Below are 19,363 nucleotides of genomic sequence, written 5' to 3'. Positions count from 1 at the left end.
TCTGTAAAAGCTGGGGCAGAATTTCAAACATAGGGCCCAAGCAGGCCTGACAATTTTTGGTCTCATGCGCATCACAACCACAGGATGGGGCACAACCCTGTGGTACCGTGGGTCATGGGGTGTGAAATGAGAGAAAATTATCACGGCCAGAAGTTGAATGATGAAGCTAGTATGTTACCGTCTAGCTATGTATGGAGGGGGAAGTTATGATGATATGTAACGTGAGTAACATAGTAGATGACGGCAGAAAAAGACCTGCACGGTCCATCCAGTCTGCCCAACAAGATAAATTCATATGTGCTACTTTTTATTTGTACCTGTCCTCTTCAGGGCACAGACTGTATAAGTCTGGCCAGCACTATCCCCGCCTCCCAACCACCAGCCCCGCCTTCCACCACCAGCTCTGGCACAGACCGTATAAGTCTGCACATTTTAGCCCCCCGGCGCTGCCGACCCCCCCTGCCATTTTTTACCGCCCCTCACCGCTACCGCCGCCGCCACCACCACCACCTTTGACACCCCCAGCGCCAACCCTTTTGACCCCCCTTCCCCCCGCCGCCAACCCTCCCCCGCCGCCGCCGTCAGGTACCTTTGCTGGCGGGGGTCCCTAACCTCCGCCAGCCGAAGTCCTCTTCTCCGGTGCGGCCGTGTTGCTGATCTGCAAGGGCAGGCTTCTGTTTCTGTGAGTCTGATGTCCTGCAGGAAGCCTGCCCTTGCAGATCAGCAACACGGCCGCGCCGAAGAAGAGGACTTTGGCTGGCGGAGGTTGGGGACCCCCACCAGCAAAGGTACCCGACGGCGGTGGCAGGGGAAGGTTGGCGGCGGGGGGGTTGGTGGCGGGGGGGAGGCCAGGGCCAAATCTACGGGGGCCTATGCCCCCGCTTAGCTAAACCCCTGGTTGGGGGAGGGAGGGATAATGGGCAGGGAGGTGCCCTAGACACCAGGACAATTTTAAAGTTGGGGGGGGGGGGTCCAGTATCAGTCATGTCGCGAGACAGGGGAACTGCGAGGGTCTGATTAGGAAGAAAGGAAGGGGGATTGGGTTGATGCTGACTGATTGCAATTTAGTTTCTGACAATCCCAGCTCAGACACTGACAGGAAGGGTGACATTTTGCAATGAGCCGTCAATTACTGCCATGATTTTAACGCAGCAGTTAATTTGCTCATAGCTCATAGCATACCACAAAGTTAGGAGAGCTAATTTTGCGTTAGAGCTTTCTGCATCAGCCCCTGAATGTGGACACGAGTAGTGTGTGTGTGTGTTTTCCAAAGACTACAGAAACTCTATGTAGAAGTAGCTGCCCTGCCAAGATCACATGAAAAGCAAAGAAGAAAATCATTGACAAAGTCATAAAGAACCCCAGACTACCATCTAAAGACTTACAGGCCTCCCTTATTGTGGCTGATGTGAGAGATCATATATCAGCCAATTATCAGGAAAAAAAACATGAATGAATACAGTATTCATGGAAACTTAGCTAGAATCAGGGCTGATGGAAGGGTATGAGGTGCTTTTCTTTCCCCACCCTCAAAAATTTGAAAATCAATCTCATCATGATCATCCTACAGCAATTCTGGAAAAACATAATTGCAGGTGAAAGCTTAGATCTTCAACCATGCCTTTAATGGAAGAAATAATTAACTTGTTAGTCTCACTCACACAAGGAGTGACAAGGGCTGCATATACTGCAGCAAGATATGTTTATCCACTCCTACCTCCTAGCTGAGATAATATTTAACCATCTTTCTGACCTCATGTGCACCTCTCTTTAAATTAGTCACCTTACTTTCTAACTCTTCTTACTCTCTTACCTATCTATATGTTCCATCTTTGCTTATACCCTATGCTGTCAATTAAAATGTTCTATTGTGCTGAGATTGTAAGTAGTATACTATCAGGCTTATTTTCGGAAGGGAAGGACGCCTATCTTCCGACACAAATCGGAAGATTTGCGTCCTTCTCCTGAGGTTGCCCAAATCGGCATAATCGAAAGCCAATTTTTTGCGTCCTCAACTGCTTTCCGTCGCAGGGACGACCAAAGTTCACGGGGGCATGTCGGCAGTGTACCGAAGGCGGGACTGGGGCGTGGTTAAGAGATGGGCGTCCTCGGCCGATAATGGAAAAAAGAAGGGCGTCCCTAACGAGCATTTGGTCGACTTTACTTGGTCCCTTTTTTTGTCACGACCAAGCCTCAAAAAGGTGACCAAACTGACCAGATGACCACTGGAGGGAATTGGGGATGACCTCCCCTTACTCCCTCAGTGGTCACTAACCCCCTCCCACCTAAAAAATATATTAAAAAACATTTTTCCAGCCTCTATGCCAGCCTCAAATGTCATACCCAGCTCCATCATAGCAGTATGCAGGTCCCTGGAGCAGTTTTTAGTGGGTGCAGTGCACTTTAGGCAGGCGGAACCAGGCCCACTCCCCCCACCTGTTACACTTGTGGTGGTAAATGGGAGCCCTCCAAAACCCACCCAAAACCCACTGTACCCACATGTAGGTGCCCCCCACTTCATCCCTACGGGCTATGGTAGTGATGTACAGTTGTGGGTAGTGGGTTTTAGGTGGGGGCTGGGGGGCTCAGCACCCAAGGTAAGGGAGCTATGCACTGGGAGCAATTTCTGAAGTCCACTGCAGTGACCTCTAGGGTACCCGGTTGGTGTCCTGGCATGTGAGGAAAACCAGTACACTATGAATGCTGGCTCCTCCCACAACCAAATGCCTTGGATTTGGTTGTTTTTGAGATGGGCGTCCTCGGTTTCCATTATGGCCGAAAACCGGGGTTGACCATCTCTAAGGTCGACCATCTCAACATTTAGGTCGACCATCTCTAAGGTCAACCTAAATGTTGACATTCCGGCATCCCCGACCGTATTATCGAAACGAAAGGTGGATGCCCATCTTGTTTCGATAATATGGGTTTCTCTGCCCCTTCGCCAGAACATCCTTAGAGATGGTCGTCCCAGTTCGATTATGCCCCTCCACACCATACTTTATATTGTTATTTGAATATTTTTACTGCTGTAACTGTCTATTGCTCATGTTTGATTTATTCTTACAGTACACCACCTTGAGTGAATTCTTTCAAAAAGGTGATAAAGCCTAATAAATAAATAAATAAATAAATAAATACTATTAAAGATTAAACTTTGATTATAAATATTGAGAAAAAAATATATATACACCATTCCTGCAGATAAAAGAATGCACTGATGATAGTTCTTTGAGTGTGTCTGGCTGTCAGGATCCATTGTTTTATTTGGTTGCAGCTGCTCTTTGCAGCCACCAGAATCTGCTGCTCTAGGCAATGCCTAGTCTTGCTTGATGACTAAGCCAGCCCTGACTAGGGGAAAACCATTTTTTTTAAGAACCTTGCTTCCACCTCAGGTTCGCCAAAGGACATCTTGAATAATAAACTCTGGAGAGAGGAATCAAAAATTGAATTTTTGGTCACAGCAACAACCATTTTGGGGTCCTTTTACAAAGGCACAGCAAACCCACTGTGGGCTTTTTATGTGCCAATTCGGCAGTACCACTGGGCTACTACTAGATTAACGCAGGGGCCCTTACTGCCTCCTATATAGGTGGCAGTTAGGGCTTCCCCAGGAAATGGCCACAAGGCAAATGTTTAACTTACTGCATGACACTTTTTTTAAATCCTTTTACCTGCTGCGGTAAAAGAGGGCCTCACAATGCAGCAAACCTGTGCCAACACCACCACAGGAGTCCTTTTACTACAGCTTGGTAAAAGGACCCCTTTGTTTGGGGAAAACCAAAAACTGCTTTCCAATGGAAGAACCTCTCCTGACTGTTAAGCGTGGTGGTGGAGGTATCATGGTCTAGGGCTATTTTGCTGTACCAGGACCTGGGTAGCTGCTATGGGACCCCCGTGGATTTGGGCCAGGACCCTCCCTGCCGATGACCCTCTCAACCTCCCCTTCTTGCCACCAACCCGCCGCCTGCTACCTTTGCTGGCAGGGGACCCCAACCCCCGCCAGCCGGTCTTCTTCCTTTGTTTGGTTTCTTCTGACTGAACCTGACGTCCTGCACGTACAACGTGCAGGATGTCAGACTCACAGAAACAGAACGAAGCCCTGCAAATCGCAAGGTAGCAGGCGGCGGGTTGGCGGCGGGAGGGGGGGCTGAGAGGGTCATCGGCAGGGGGAGGTCAAAGTTGTTGGAGGTGTCGGCAATGGCGGGCGAGGGGGTCAGCGGCGCCGGGGGGGGGGGGGCTAAAATGTGCCTCCTCACCTCGGCTCTGGACCCCCCTATCATTGAAGCCTGGCTACGCCCCTGCCTGGAAGGATTACCATGTGGATGGAACTAATGAATTCTTTGTATCAGAAAATTCTAGAAGGGAGTGCCACGCTGTCTGTGAGCTGAAGCCAAGTCAAAAGTGGTTCATGCAGCAAGACAATGACCTTTAACATTCAAGTAAATCTACTGCAGAATGGCTGAAGAAGAAGAAACATCAGGTTTCGGAATGGGAATGTCAAAATCCCAATGTAGACCCCATTGAAATGGTATGACAAGGCTTGAAGTGCTTTGTGGAATCTCTCAAATGTCACAGAGATGCAATGTGAGAAACTGGTTAACAATTACAAGAAATGTTTTATCTGAAGTTACTGCTGCTCAGTTACTGAATAAAGGGTTCATATAATTTGTCATGCAATGATATGTATTACTGGGTTCTTTTTTAAAATAAATAATCTAAATGTATCCTTTTTTTCTGGAGTTATTTATTCAGTGGGGTTATTTTTCTCTCTTATCAGAGATTAGATTAGGGTCTAATCAAATTTTGAATGTAAACTGTGTTAAAATACTAGGGGAGTCACAAACTTTCTCAGCACTATGTAAAAATGAAGGCAAGTTTCAAAACATATTTGCCTAAGTAAATGGATTATTTGAAAGTTGATCACCCTTCCTCTGATGCATTGATGGTACTGTGAGTTTGGGTGACTGGAAAGATCTATTGTTGTGCTTTGGCTACAGCTGTTCTTTGCTACCTTCCAGAAGCTGCTATCCTAGGCAACTGCCTAATCAGTCTGGTGGTTAGGCCAGCCCTGTGGGGCCCATGGGGGGGGGGGGGGGGGGAGGAGAGAGAAAAAGACCCTAAAATCTTATTAAAACTTACTATACCACCCAAGCTGTCTTGCAGATCTGGGTGGTTTACAATCTAGATAAAAAACATTTTAAAAAGTTAGGAAAAAGAACTACAATATTTGACAGAAAAGGACATCCAATCACAACAGCTCATTCAAACCTATGCTACGCAGCAGTAACAGTTGAAAGCAGGGTGGGAAAAGAAAAGGAGTTGGATGGGGTAGAAGAAAGGGGGAAAACAGTGACACTGGATGCAAGCTCCCCACCCCTCAGTTAGCCAGATGAAATGCACTGCACTAAACACTTTACGGTGAGAATACTAAAAGGAAATTTCTAAATCATCCAGGAATGTAAAACCTTTGAAGTTAAAATATTTTGGCACGGCAGGAAAACAGAAGAACAGTAACCCTCGTGGACACACAGATGAAACAGTCACAACAAGGGTGACAAAGGAAAGGGCAGCAGACGATGTCCAAATTAACACCTTTATTGAAATATCCAAGACACAAGTCGTGTTTCGGCCTAACAAGGCCTTCTTCAGGTATCTTCAGTTGGATATGACCTGATATCAAGCTACTCTTAATCTAATGCTGGTGATGTTCAATATCTTGCTGCTTTCTTCAAAAAAACACTTAGTTGCACAGAGTGCAAACTTGAAAATGACTCCTGAAGAAGGCCTTTTTAGGCTGAAACACGACTCGTGTCCAGTCTTGGATATTTCAATAAAGGTGTTAATTTGGACATTGTCTGCTGCCCTTTCCTTTGTCACCCTTGTTGTGAAATATTTTGGCACCCACCAGACAAGACTTAAAGATCTGAGTTTCCTGTCACGTAATAAACCATAAAATTATATTGCTTTGTCACCCATCCATCTCTCTCTGTTTCTCACATCCCTTCCCCACCCACCCTTACCTTCCTCATGAGACTGCCATTCCAATAAAAAAGGTATCATTTTATTTTATCAGTCAAAGCTTTTTTGAAATTCTTAAAGGACAGTTCAGAATGCATGGTGAGAGGAAAAGAATTGTAATAAAAAGGGGCTGTGAAAAAAAAAGCAAGATGACTTACACCCTGTTTAATGCCGACACAGCTCATTCAAAGTGAATGGGCGGTTTAGTAAACGGGGGGGGGGGGGGGGGGGGGGGGGGGGGGGGTTAATGATGTTTCAGGTGCCTCAGCCCTTTCTCCTCAGATTCTTCTTTATTGGGCTAGTCTCAAATTTCTCTCCATCTCTCCCTCCTCTCCTTCCGATTCCTCCCAGTTCCTTGGGGAATAGTACAATGGACAGAGTGATGGCAGGGCAGTAGGGTAAAACGTGATAATTATATACTATCTTCCCTTCCACTGTTCTTCCTGCATGGAGGACTGGCTTAATCATTAGGCAGACTAGATAGTCACCTGGAGAGGTGGCAAAGAGCAGCTGCGGTCAAAGCAAGTTTCAAGTTTATTTATTTTTATTTGTTACATTTGTATCTCACATTTTCCCACCTATTTGCAGGCTCAATGTGGCTAACATAGTACCATAAAGGCGTTCGCCAAGTTCGGTAGAAGAACAAATACAGTGTGATGTTAAGGTCAAATGAGGTAGATAGATACAATGTGATGTTAAGGGTGGATAAGGTAGGTAAGTTTAGGGTTTGCTACCCCACCCATCAAGAACATATCTGAGCGGCTTACAGACTACAAAGTAAAGCATGAAACAGTGAAATATTAGAAGGGAAAAGGAAAGAAGGGGGGGGGGGGGGGAGGAACTACAATTTTAGGTATCCACCTGGAGTATTGTGTTCAGTTTTGGAGGCCGTATCTTGTTAAGGATGTAAAAAGAATTGAAGCGGTGCAAAGAAAAGCTACGAGAATGGTATGGGATTTGCGTTACAAGACGTATGAGGAGAGACTTGCTGACCTGAACGTGTATACCCTGGAGGAAAGGAGAAACAGGGGTGATATGATACAGACGTTCAAATATCTGAAAGGTATTAATCCGCAAACGAACCTTTTCTGGAGATGGGAAGATGGTAGAACGAGAGGACATGAAATGAGATTGAAGGGGGGCAGACTCAAGAAAAATGTCAGGAAGTATTTCTTCACGGAGAGAGTGGTGGATGCTTGGAATGCCCTCCCGCGGGAGGTGGTGGAAATGAAAACGGTAACGGAATTCAAACATGCGTGGGATAAGCATAAAGGAATCCTGTGCCGAAGGAATGGATCCTCAGGAGCTTAGTCAAGATCGGGAGGCGGGGCTGGTGGTTGGGAGGCGGGGATAGTGCTGGGCAGACTTATACGGTCTGTGCCAGAGCCGGTGGTTGGGAGGCAGGGCTGGTGGTTGGGAGGCAGGGATAGTGCTGGGCAGACTTATATGGTCTGTGCCCTGAAGAGCACAGGTACAAATCAAAGTAGGGTATACACAAAAAGCAACAAATATGAGTTATCTTGTTGGGCAGACTGGATGGACCGTGCAGGTCTTTTTCTGCCGTCATCATCTACTATGTAAAAGGACAGGAGATGAGGAAATACAGAGGGAAGGGGTATTGACTGGTCTGTTTGGTTCAACGTACTCACATCTATGGACTGCAGCCAGGGGCTAGGCAAAAGCATCTCTAAAAAGGAAGGTTTTAAGTTCTGATTTAAACAATTGGAGGGATGTGTGGTTTTGAAGGGATAAAGGTAACTTATTCCAATGATTGGGGCCTTGGACTGAAAACATCGCTTTCCTAGTGTGAAAAAATTTCTCGGAATGATGGTACAATTAGACGATTATGGGATGCTGATCGTAAGGTTCTAGAGTTTGAATAGGGGGCGAGCATGCGAGCAAGATATGCTGGTTCTCCTAATTGATCGATTTTATAGATTAGTAGTAAACGTTTGTAAATAATGCGGTGGGACAGGGGGAGCCAGTGGGCTGATTTCAAAAGCGGGGTGACATGGTCATATTTCTTTTTACCAGTAAGGAGTTTGATAGTAATATTTTGGACTATCTATAGGCGTTTAAGGTCTGTTGTTCGGAGGCCAAGATATAAGGCATTACAATAGTTGAGCTTATTCATGATAAAGGAATGGATAAGGATGTTTAGTGCTGGCGGGTCCAGGAAAGAGCGGATTGAGCGAATTTGATGGAGTCTGTGGAAACAAAGTTTGACGATATTAGTGAAGTGTGGGTGGAAGGAGACTGTTTCGTTGAGGATCATGCTTAAAATGTTTGTATTTAGGATTTGAGGGATAATAGCTGCCTCAAGGAGAAGTGGGTGAGATAGTCTGGCAGTAGGACTGTTCAAGAAAAGAACACAGATTGATTTGTTTGGAATAAGAACTAGATTTTTTTTTATGGAACCAGCAAAACAATAATAAACTGAACTATCAGCACTTACTTCTATCCACAGGGAGGTAGGCAATTTACAAAAGTTTGCGTGTTTTTTTCTTTGTGCATTTGGACACCATTCGAGTAAATGCACCCAATCTTGGGCAAGGAATAACCTTTTCATTACAGAAAGGTCATCAGCTATTTTTTGGACCCAGATTAACCTGTGGTCTGTGAGCTACAGACTTCAAACACACACTCTCTCTCCTAGAAAAATATACACAGTCTGACTCTCCATCAAGATAGCTCCAGACAGTCACATAACGTAGCAGGTATTAGCCTAGGAACTTCTGGCCAACTTTATGTAGCATGTTCAAGAGTGGGAATTAGAAAAAAAAGTTTGTTAGCCCTGACCTTTAAACTTAGCACAAAAAGTTGCATGTGCAAGTTACAGAATAAGGTCAGTTGTGTGCATAGCTTAATTTAATAATGAGTTGACAATTGATTTTAATTAGCCAATAATTAGCACAAAGTTGACATCAATTAGCAGCTACACGTACAACTGACACTGCATTCTGTAACGTGTGTATGCAAAGTCCATAGTATGCAATTGCAATGGGTGGATAAGTACATAAGTACATAAGTACATAAGTAGTGCCATACTGGGAAAGACCAAAGGTCCATCTAGCCCAGCATCCTGTCACCGACAGTGGCCAATCCAGGTCAAGGGCACCTGGCACGCTCCCCAAACGTAAAAACATTCCAGACAAGTTATACCTAAAAATGCAGAATTTTTCCAAGTCCATTTAATAGCGGTCTATGGACTTGTCCTTTAGGAATCTATCTAACCCCTTTTTAAACTCCGTCAAGCTAACCGCCCGTACCACGTTCTCCGGCAACGAATTCCAGAGTCTAATTACACGTTGGGTGAAGAAAAATTTTCTCCGATTCGTTTTAAATTTACCACACTGTAGCTTCAACTCATGCCCTCTAGTCCTAGTATTTTTGGATAGCGTGAACAGTCGCTTCACATCCACCCGATCCATTCCACTCATTATTTTATACACTTCTATCATATCTCCCCTCAGCCGTCTCTTCTCCAAGCTGAAAAGCCCTAGCCTTCTCAGCCTCTCTTCATAGGAAAGTCGTCCCATCCCCACTATCATTTTCGTCGCCCTTCGCTGTACCTTTTCCAATTCTACTATATCTTTTTTGAGATACGGAGACCAGTACTGAACACAATACTCCAGGTGCGGTCGCACCATGGAGCGATACAACGGCATTATAACATCCGCACACCTGGACTCCATACCCTTCCTAATAACACCCAACATTCTATTCGCTTTCCTAGCCGCAGCAGCACACTGAGCAGAAGGTTTCAGCGTATCATCGACGACGACACCCAGATCCCTTTCTTGATCCGTAACTCCTAACGCGGAACCTTGCAAGACGTAGCTATAATTCGGGTTCCTCTTACCCACATGCATCACTTTGCACTTGTCAACATTGAACTTCATCTGCCACTTGCACGCCCATTCTCCCAGTCTCGCAAGGTCCTCCTGTAATCGTTCACATTCCTCCTGCGACTTGACGACCCTGAATAATTTTGTGTCATCGGCGAATTAATTACCTCACTAGTTATTCCCATCTCTAGGTCATTTATAAATACATTAAAAAGCAACGGACCCAGCACAGACCCCTGCGGGACCCCACTAACTACCCTCCTCCACTGAGAATACTGGCCACGCAATCCTACTCTCTGCTTCCTATCTTTCAACCAGTTCTTAATCCATAATAATACCCTACCTCCGATTCCATGACTCTGCAATTTCTTCAGGAGTCTTTCGTGCGGCACTTTGTCAAACGCCTTCTGAAAGTCCAGATATACAATATCAACCGGCTCCCCATTGTCCACATGTTTGCTTACCCCCTCAAAAAATGCATTAGATTGGTGAGGCAAGACTTCCCTTCACTAAATCCGTGCTGACTTTGTCTCATCAGTCCATGTTTTTGTATATGCTCTGCAATTTTATTCTTAATAATAGCCTCCACCATCTTGCCCGGCACCGACGTCAGACTCACCGGTCTATAATTTCCCGGATCTCCTCTGGAACCCTTCTTAAAAATCGGAGTAACATTGGCTACCCTCCAGTCTTCCGGTACTACACTCGATTTTAGGGACAGATTGCATATTTCTAACAGTAGCTCCGCAAGTTCATTTTTTAGTTCTATTAATACTCTGGGATGAATACCATCAGGTCCCGGTGATTTACTACTCTTCAGCTTGCTGAACTGACCCATTACATCCTCCAAGGTTACAGAGAATTTGTTTAGTTTCTCCGACTCCCCCGCTTCAAATATTCTTTCCGGCACCGGTGTCCCTCCCAAATCCTCCTCGGTGAAGACCGAAGCAAAGAATTCATTTAATTTCTCCGCTACGGCTTTGTCCTCCTTGATCGCCCCTTTAACACCATTTTCGTCCAGCGGCCCAACCGACTCTTTGGCCGGTTTCCTGCTTTTAATGAATCTAAAAAAATTTTTACTATGTATTTTTGCTTCCAACGCTAATTTCTTCTCAAAGTCCTTTTTTGCCCTCCTTATCTCCGCTTTGCATTTGGCTTGGCATTCCTTATGATCTATCCTGTTACTTTCAGTTGGTTCTCTTCTCCACTTTCTGAAGGATTGTTTTTTGGCTCTAATGATTTCCTTTATCTTACTGTTTAGCCACGCCGGCTGACGTTTAGTCTTTTTTCCCTTTTTTCTAATACGTGGAATATATTTGTCCTGAACCTCCAGGATGGTGTTTTTAAACAGCATCCACGCCTGATGCAAGTTTTTTACTCTGCGAGCTGCTCCTTTCAGTCTTTTTTTCACCATTTTTCTCATTTTGTCGTAATCACCTTTTCTATAGTTAAACGCTAGCGTACTTGATTTCCTAGTTTCACTTCCTTCAATGCCAATATCAAAACCGATCATATTATGATCACTGTTATCAAGCGGCCCTCGTATCGTTACCCCCTGCACTAGATCATGAGCACCACTAAGGACTAAGTCTAGTATTTTTCCTTCTCTTGTCGGCTCCTGAACTAGCTGTTCCATGAAGCTGTCCTTGATTTCATCAAGAAATCTTATGTCCCTTGCGTGTACAGATGTTACATTAACCCAGTCTATATGCGGGTAATTGAAATCCCCCATTATTATTGTGTTGCCCAGTTTGTTTGCGTCCCTGATTTCCTTTAACATTTCCGCATCCGTCTGTTCGTCCTGGCCAGGCGGACGGTAGTACACTCCTATCACTATCCTTTTCCCCTTTGCACATGGAATTTCAATCCACAGTGATTCCAAGGAGTGTTTTGTTTCCTGCAGAATTTTCAATCTATTTGATTCAAGGCTCTCGTTAATATACAATGCTACCCCTCCACCAATCCGATTCACCCTATCACTACGATATAATTTGTACCCCGGTATGACAGTGTCCCACTGGTTATCCTCCTTCCACCAGGTCTCAGAGATGCCTATTATATCTAATTTTTCATTTAGTGCAATATATTCCAACTCCCCCATCTTATTTCTTAGGCTCCTGGCATTCGCATATAGACATTTCAAACTAGGGAAGGGCATGGACAGGTCAGGGGTGTGCCCAGGATGTGTGCAGGGCTGCCTAGGGGGGGGGGGGGGGGGCAAAATTCCCCAGGCCCGGCACTGGGGTCTCTTTCTCTCTCTCCTGTTCCTGACAGGACACTGGTGATCGCGTCATGACAGGAACAGGAGAGAGAAAACTCTGGTGCCAGGCCCCCCTTGGAGGCTGGGGAGGACCCAGAGGAGCAGACACAGCTGGTGCTGCTCTTTCCTCTGCCGTACTGCCTACCTGCCAAGCGTCTGCTGGGCCCTCAGGTCGTGCATGTTCGGTTTTGAAACCAAGCATGCACGACATAAAAAGCAGCCGCAAGGGCAGGCAATGAAGCAGAGGATTAAGCAGCACTGGAGGAAGACGGTGGGGCCTCGGGAGCCCCACCAGCCAAGGTATGGTGGCATATGCAGCATTCCTGGGGGGGGGGGGGGCACAGTGGCGGCAATCCTGGGGGGGGGGGGTCGATGTCCCTGCCCTGGGCCTAGCTCAGTCTCTTGGCGGCCCTGCTTGTGTACACATGTTATAGAGTACATGAAGCTGCATGTCTAACTGCTAAAGTTAGGCACAAGCATTTATACGAGACTTTGAGCTACACCTAAAGTTAGACATGCCAATACAGGCTTTCACTACTATTCTATAACCACGGTTCTGTGCAGAACTGCCATTATAGAATTTTTATTTATTTATTTGTTACATTTGTATCCCACATTTTCCCACCTATTTGCAGGCTCAATGTGGCTTACATAGTACCGTAAAGGCGTTCGCCAATTCCGGTATGAACAAATACAAAGTGATGTTGTGGTACAATAAAGATCATGTGTAACAGACACATTAGGGAATCGTAGGGAGGAAGAGTTAAGTTATGTCCAGTATGAGCTTTGGTTTCGTTGTGTTGCAGGGTTCATGCATTTAAGTTGGATCGGTAGGGTATGCCTTTTTGAACAGGTTAGTTTTTAGTGATTTCTGGAAGTTTAGGTAGTCATACGTTGTTTTCACGGCGTTTGGTAATGCGTTCCATAGTTATGTGCTTATATAGGAAAAGCTGGATGCATAGGTTGGTTTGTATTTGATTCCTTTGCAGCTTGGGTAGTGGAGATTTAGGTATGTTCGTGTTGATCCTGTTGTGTTTCTGGTTGGTAGGTCTATGAGGTCTGTCATGTATCCCGGGGCTTCGCCGTAGATAATTTTATGAACCTGGGTGCAGATTTTGAAAGCAATACATTCTTTGATTGGGAGCCAGTGCAGTTTTTCTCAGAGGGGTTTGGCGCTTTCGAATTGCGTTTTTCCAAATATAAGCCTGGCTGCCGTGTTTTGAGCAGTTTGAAGTTTCTTTATGATTTGTTCTTTGCATCCCACATAGATTCCATTGCAGTAGTCTACATGGCTTAGTACCATTGATTGTATCAAGTTGCGAAATGTTTCCCTTGGGAAGAATGGTTTCACGCGTTTGAGTTTCCACATTGAGTGGAACATTTTGATGCTTAGATCCCAAATGATTGGTGCCTAACTTTTGATGGCTTTTCTTGAAGTTACCCCTATATGTCACAATACTTTGCAATTAAAATCTGATCTTATATCTATTTTACCAAAGTTCATTTGATTTTGACTATTTTCTAATAAGATGATCATTAGATTTCCTGAGCAATGCCGAGTAACTCTGTTATTGCAGGTGTAGGTGTTTATCCTTTTGTGCACTGCTTTGCTATAAACTACTTAAAAGTGGTTTAGAAAGGTCCTAACTAAACTAAATCATGGGGGCAGAACTGGTGAAGGGTACTAGAGTCCCATAATGATAAAAGGAGATACTGAATAGAGAATGAAGGAAGAGGAAGCTTCTGAGTGACCTAGATTGTATCAGAATTTGTTGGGTTAAGCACAGGCTTATTTTAAGGCAAACTATACAGACTATAAAGACAGAGGAATTAAAAACAAACAAACAAATTTAAAAATGAAAAAAGTATATTGTTAGGAATAGAGGAGGTTTTCACCAATGATATAATCTCAGTCCATAATGAGTCGGCATTAAGTTTTTATGCTTCCTGCTGAGTGAGGACTTTTGAGGTCTTTTCCTCCTTTTCAGTAAATAAGAGTTATTAGGATACTATTTGGAGAAGAGGGGCAGAGATACGATCATGAAATCATTTTTCAGCTTAGTACTGAGCTTATTTTAAGGCAGTCATTGGGCAGCCTTATCTAAACAAGACTTCAGAGAGCTGAGGTCTGGTTGGGTTGGAACAGTAGCGGCCATTATCTGAATGGACTTGTGTAGTGAGGAAGGACAGAAGGGGACAGCGGAGCGGCTGCAGAGACTGGGAGTGGGGGAGTAGAAGAGATCTCAGGAAAGAGAAAAGGAAGAAGATAAAGATGGGGGAAGATAGAAGGAGAGAGGACAGGGATGCAGAAGGGAAGGGATTTGGGATGTAGCTCACACCTTTTTCACTTGTAGCTAAAGGTGAGTTATATTCAGGGATATTAGGTATTTCTCTGTCCCTGAAAGGCTTACAGAAAGGAAGAAGAGAGAAGAGAAATTTTGGGACCTGAAGGGATCTAGAGAGGTAAGAGGGAGGTGTACTTCCCCTAACTACAGCCCTCCTTCCCCTGGCATCCACCAATTCCCCTCTTTCATCCCAGTCCATGCCCCCTCTCTCACCTCCTCCTCCTCACACTAGCTCTCTTTCTCTCTGTCTGCCTATCCCCCCCACAGGCATTCACCTCCCCGTGGCTCTTCTTTCAAATACCCTGTACTCCCAGTCCCTCTTTCACGCCACTCTCCCATCCCTCCAATTAACACAGCCATTTCCCAACTCATTTTTCACACACTCCCATGCTCCCTTTCACTCTCTCTCTCCTCTCACCCTCGCAATGTCTATGCTTTCGTTTCCATTTCTGGCCTTTTGTGTCTCTTTAATCTACCTTGATTGTCAGTGTCTCTCTCTTATCTCTCAGTCTTTGCCCATTTCCCAATCTCTCTCTTCTACCTTCCTCCCAGCCACTATTTGCCTGTTGCAGTTCTGTACAATCATTAATTAATAAATAAAGGCTTAAACTATATTTCAAACCCTGTCTGCAGATGTGTCTTCAACACGTCACCATGTTTTCTCAAGACCAATGTGTATGTATGTGTAGAGGGGGGAAGGGAGGCGAGGAGATGAGGTGGAAGCAAAGATGGAGAGGGTTAGAGGTACAAACACTTATATTGTGAGCCCACCAGGGCAGGGAAAATACCTGTATGTAACATGTAAACTGCTTTTGTTATGTCACAGAAAGGCATATATCAAGGTATTATGGGCTTGTGTGAAGTGAAGAGTTAGAGATAAGGGGTGGAAATCAGCAAGGAGGGATCCTCTTACAGAATTCTGGTGGTGCACTGCACTGGGAATTTCTCCAGAGGTAAACATTTTGTTGTTAGGTACAGACATCTTTTATTGGAACAAAGAGCATTAAAACACATTCTTCAGTAAAAATGTCAGGGCATATTGGAATCTAATACGGTCTCGGATGCTTCTTATTTTTCATTTACCGATGTAGCTGGACATTACTTATAAAATTATAATTCTACGTTGTACTCATCCAGACATTGGTCTGCCAATATCCGAACAGAAATTATTCAATATAATGATTGCTGCAGCCACACAACTTATAATATGCAATTAGAAAAACAATTCTAAATTATGCTTTAATGAATGGTGGAGTTATATGGAACAAGAAAGGGATCTGGGTGTCGTCATCGATAATACACTGAAACCTTCTGCTCAGTGTGCTGCTGTGGCTCGGAAAGCGAATAGAATGTTGGGTATTATTAGGAAAGGTATGGAAAACAGGTGTTAGGATGTTATAATGCCATTATATCGCTCCATGGTGCGACCGCACCTTGAGTATTGTGTTCAATTCTGGTCGCCGCACCTCAAGAAAGATATAGTAGAATTGGAAAAGGTGCAGCGAAGGGCAACTAAAATGATAGCGGGGATGGGGCAACTTCCCTATGAAGAAAGACTAAGGAGGCTAGGGCGTTTCAGCTTGGAGAAGAGACGACTGAGGGGAGACATGATAGAGATATATAAAATAATGAGTGGAGTGGAACAGGTGGATGTGAAGCGTCTGTTCAGGCTTCCCAAAAATACTAGGACTAGTGGGCATGCGATGAAACTACAGTGTAGTAAATTTAAAACAAATCGGAGAAAGGTTTTCTTCACCCAACGCGTAATAAAACTCTGGAATTCATTGCCAGAGAACGTGGTGAAGGCGGTTAGCTTGGCAGAGTTTAAAAATGGGGTTAGACGGTTTCCTAAAGGACAAGTCCATAAACCGCTACTAAATGGACTTGGGAAAAATCCACAATTCCGGGAATAACATGTATAGAACGTTTGTACGTTTGGGAATCTTGCCAGGTGCCCTTGGCATGGATTGGCCGCTGTCGTGGACAGGATGCTGGGCTCAATGGATCTTTGGTCTTTTCCCAGTGTGGCATTACTTATGTACTTATGTACTTATATATGTATGATCAGAAAATATGAAACATTGTTGGCTTACAAATGCTTTGGGTCTAAACTGACTTCCAAAAATTGGGCCCTTCTGGATTCCTTTTGCCTTGAAATTCAAGCTAACTACGGCAGCTAAACTTCCTATAATTTTCATATATAATATGTAAACAAAATATGTAATGCAATGCATCTATGCATCTCCTTAAACACAGAAGCCATTGTTAATTGATTTTAAATTTTGGTTCTTTATTCTTTGTAACTGAAAATTTCTTTCAATAAAAATAGTTTTTAAAAAATCCCACATTCTTCAGATGTAGGCTCTACAATACTGTCAGGCACAAAGGAATGCTAGTGAACCCCTCCCCAATCTCCCCCTCCAAACACATGCATGCACGGTCCAGGAAAGAGAGAAACAAGATGGGGAGGCACAGTCATAAAGAGACAAGTGAGGGCAGAAAAAGGAAGGGACAGAGGATTGGGATGGGATAAAGACAGAGACAAAAGGGTATTAGCTTAGGGAAGGGGGAAAAGGAGAGAGTGAGATCTAGGAGGGAAGGAGAAAGAGACAGCAACGTAAAAATTAGGGGAAGAAGGGAAGAGAGATGGGGATAGAGAGGAGAGGATGAAGGGAAAGACTGATGAAGACATCAAGGAGGGTGCAGAGGGGAGAAGAGAGAGATGGAAAGGGGAACTGGATGAGAGAAATAGAAATAAGAAAGTGGGGGAAGAGAAGAGAGTGATAGGAAAAGAAAGGAGACAGAGAGGACAATGGACAGGTGGTAATAGACAAAAGTGATTGAAAGCCTTGAAAGGTAAGAAGACTGGGAGATCTTCTGTCCTACCTGCACGGATGGGCTGTGGGGCTTCTTGTTATCAGTACAGGCACAGCCCTGTGGAAACAGCGAGTCCCAAGGAGTCTGACTTTATACCCACAGCTGCCTCCCTGTCATTACCAGAGCAAGAATTCACATGACCCAATCGGGAAATTCGTAAAGGTGCCAATGACATTGGAAGATAAAGGAACAATTGGTCCCACCCATCTACTGCCACTTCCTCCTTATCTTGGTCCAGCCCTTTCTGAATGACCTTTTCACACACCCCTTGCCCTTTCTTTCCTCCTTGGTTTCTCTGCTTCCCTCCCACCTCCCTTTTCCTCTTGCTATCTCATTCTCTCCCCTTTTTCTCTTTCCTTCATCTGCTCTTAACGTCTTCTCTCGCTCCTTTTTCATTCCTCCTCTTTCCTTTTCTCCACCCCCTCTCTCTCTCTCCCTGTTTGTGTTTGCACTAAACACTGACTTTTTGGTCGCTCCTCTTAGTAAACCTAGTTCATTCGCTTCTTGAAAAATTTTGGAAATACAGCGATCTCGTTCCTGCTCCTCGTGGCTGTTAGAAGAACCTGCACTGTAATTTATATTTACAGGAAAAACTTTTTAAGGTAGTTATCTGAGTTTAGAAAAGGGGGAGGTAGGGGAATACCTAAGCTGAGTCTTAATGTGCTCACAGCCCGTTTAGTTCTTGTGAAATGTTCTCGTTTTCTGTTCAGTAGAGATTTTTCCTTTCTCTGTTGTCTGACTGTTAGTGTCACAAGATGTCCAAGAGTCCAGTTTCCTACCGAACATGGCTAACTTCACAAATCTCAGTTCAAAGAAATGGACAAACTTGCTGACTTGTTTTAAAAAACGGATGCACAATAGCTCTCAGGCAGGAAATTCACAAGAAGGACGAGGACTTGAAAAACATCTAGATTAGAAGGCTGGCTGTGAAGGTTGGTAAATATACCTCATTTTTCAGATGTAAAACATGGGTTACAAATTTATTTCATAAAATATTACCATGGTTAAGAGAAAAGTGATAAAAATAACAAAAAAAATACGCAACAGGCGTTTTGCAACAAACATCCACCAAACACAGATCAACATAATACGTTTATTTAAATTGTGGCTAAACTAGAGGTCACGAGTTGGTCAACATATTTGTGGGAGGTGACTTTAATATTGCAGTTCAATCACTAATTAATTGTCCTCCCTCAGATAGAGAAAAAATACTAGGCATAAGCCAAGCAAAAGCCAATTTTGTAATGAAAGAATAATTTGACATGAGTTGCGGGGAGATAGTTACTCGTGGCTTTATTATATAATTTCAGGGTGGTAGCACAGGGTATAGGAGGTTTGGCACAATCAGCTATGTTATCATTTTGCTGATTGTGCCAAACCTCCTATACCCTGTGCTACCACCCTGAAATTATATAATAAAGCCACCCTGCTACCACCCTGAAATTATATAATAAAGCCACGAGTAACTATATATATATATAAACAACTTATTAACAAAAACCGCCACAGACGCACATAAACCATACAACAAAAAGAAAAAGCGAACTGTATCTGAGACAAACATTAGTCCATCTTGGAAAAATTGCTCCAACATAATTGTGCAAGGATTAACCAGTCTAACTAGAAAAACTGAATGCAAATAGTTCTCAAGAAAAAGTGGAATGTTATGAAAGGACTGTCGTTTGTGAAATCTCCAGAGCTTAATGGTTAGAGGGCAGAATTTTATGAACGTCAGGAAGGAAAAGTATGAGGAGGAATTACTAAGGGGGTCTTTTCTTAAGGTACATTCACATTTTTAGCGCACAGTAAAAATAGGCGCATGCTAAACGTTAGAGACGCCCATAGGAATACGTTTGGCATCTCTAACATTTAGTGCGGGCTAAAAACGTGAGCGCGCCTTAGTAAAGGACCCCCTAAATATGTTTAATGTAGCGCTAGATAAAGGTTCATCAGCTGCTTCCTCCAGTGTGGCTTTAACAACACTGCTTCCGACAAAAGAGATCCTACAGACCAGT

The 19,363-nt window shown here is 44.1% G+C and overlaps 1 protein-coding gene across 1 annotated transcript in view; it reads right to left on the bottom strand.

Annotated features, from left to right (window-relative positions):
- CNFN (cornifelin) overlaps positions 1–17,501 on the bottom strand; it is a 34,514-nt gene extending 17,013 nt beyond the window's left edge. Inside the window, exon 1 of the mRNA XM_030212814.1 lies at positions 17,358–17,501. The gene's annotated coding sequence lies outside the window, so the exon portion shown is untranslated. The remainder of the gene's footprint in view (positions 1–17,357) is intronic.
- Between the last annotated feature and the right edge of the window lie 1,862 nt (positions 17,502–19,363).

Source organism: Microcaecilia unicolor, chromosome 8 (assembly GCF_901765095.1).
Source record: "Microcaecilia unicolor chromosome 8, aMicUni1.1, whole genome shotgun sequence".
NCBI classification, from domain to species: domain Eukaryota; kingdom Metazoa; phylum Chordata; class Amphibia; order Gymnophiona; family Siphonopidae; genus Microcaecilia; species Microcaecilia unicolor.
Note: the sequence above shows the minus strand (reverse complement) of the source record. Positions and strands in the feature narration are given on the sequence as shown.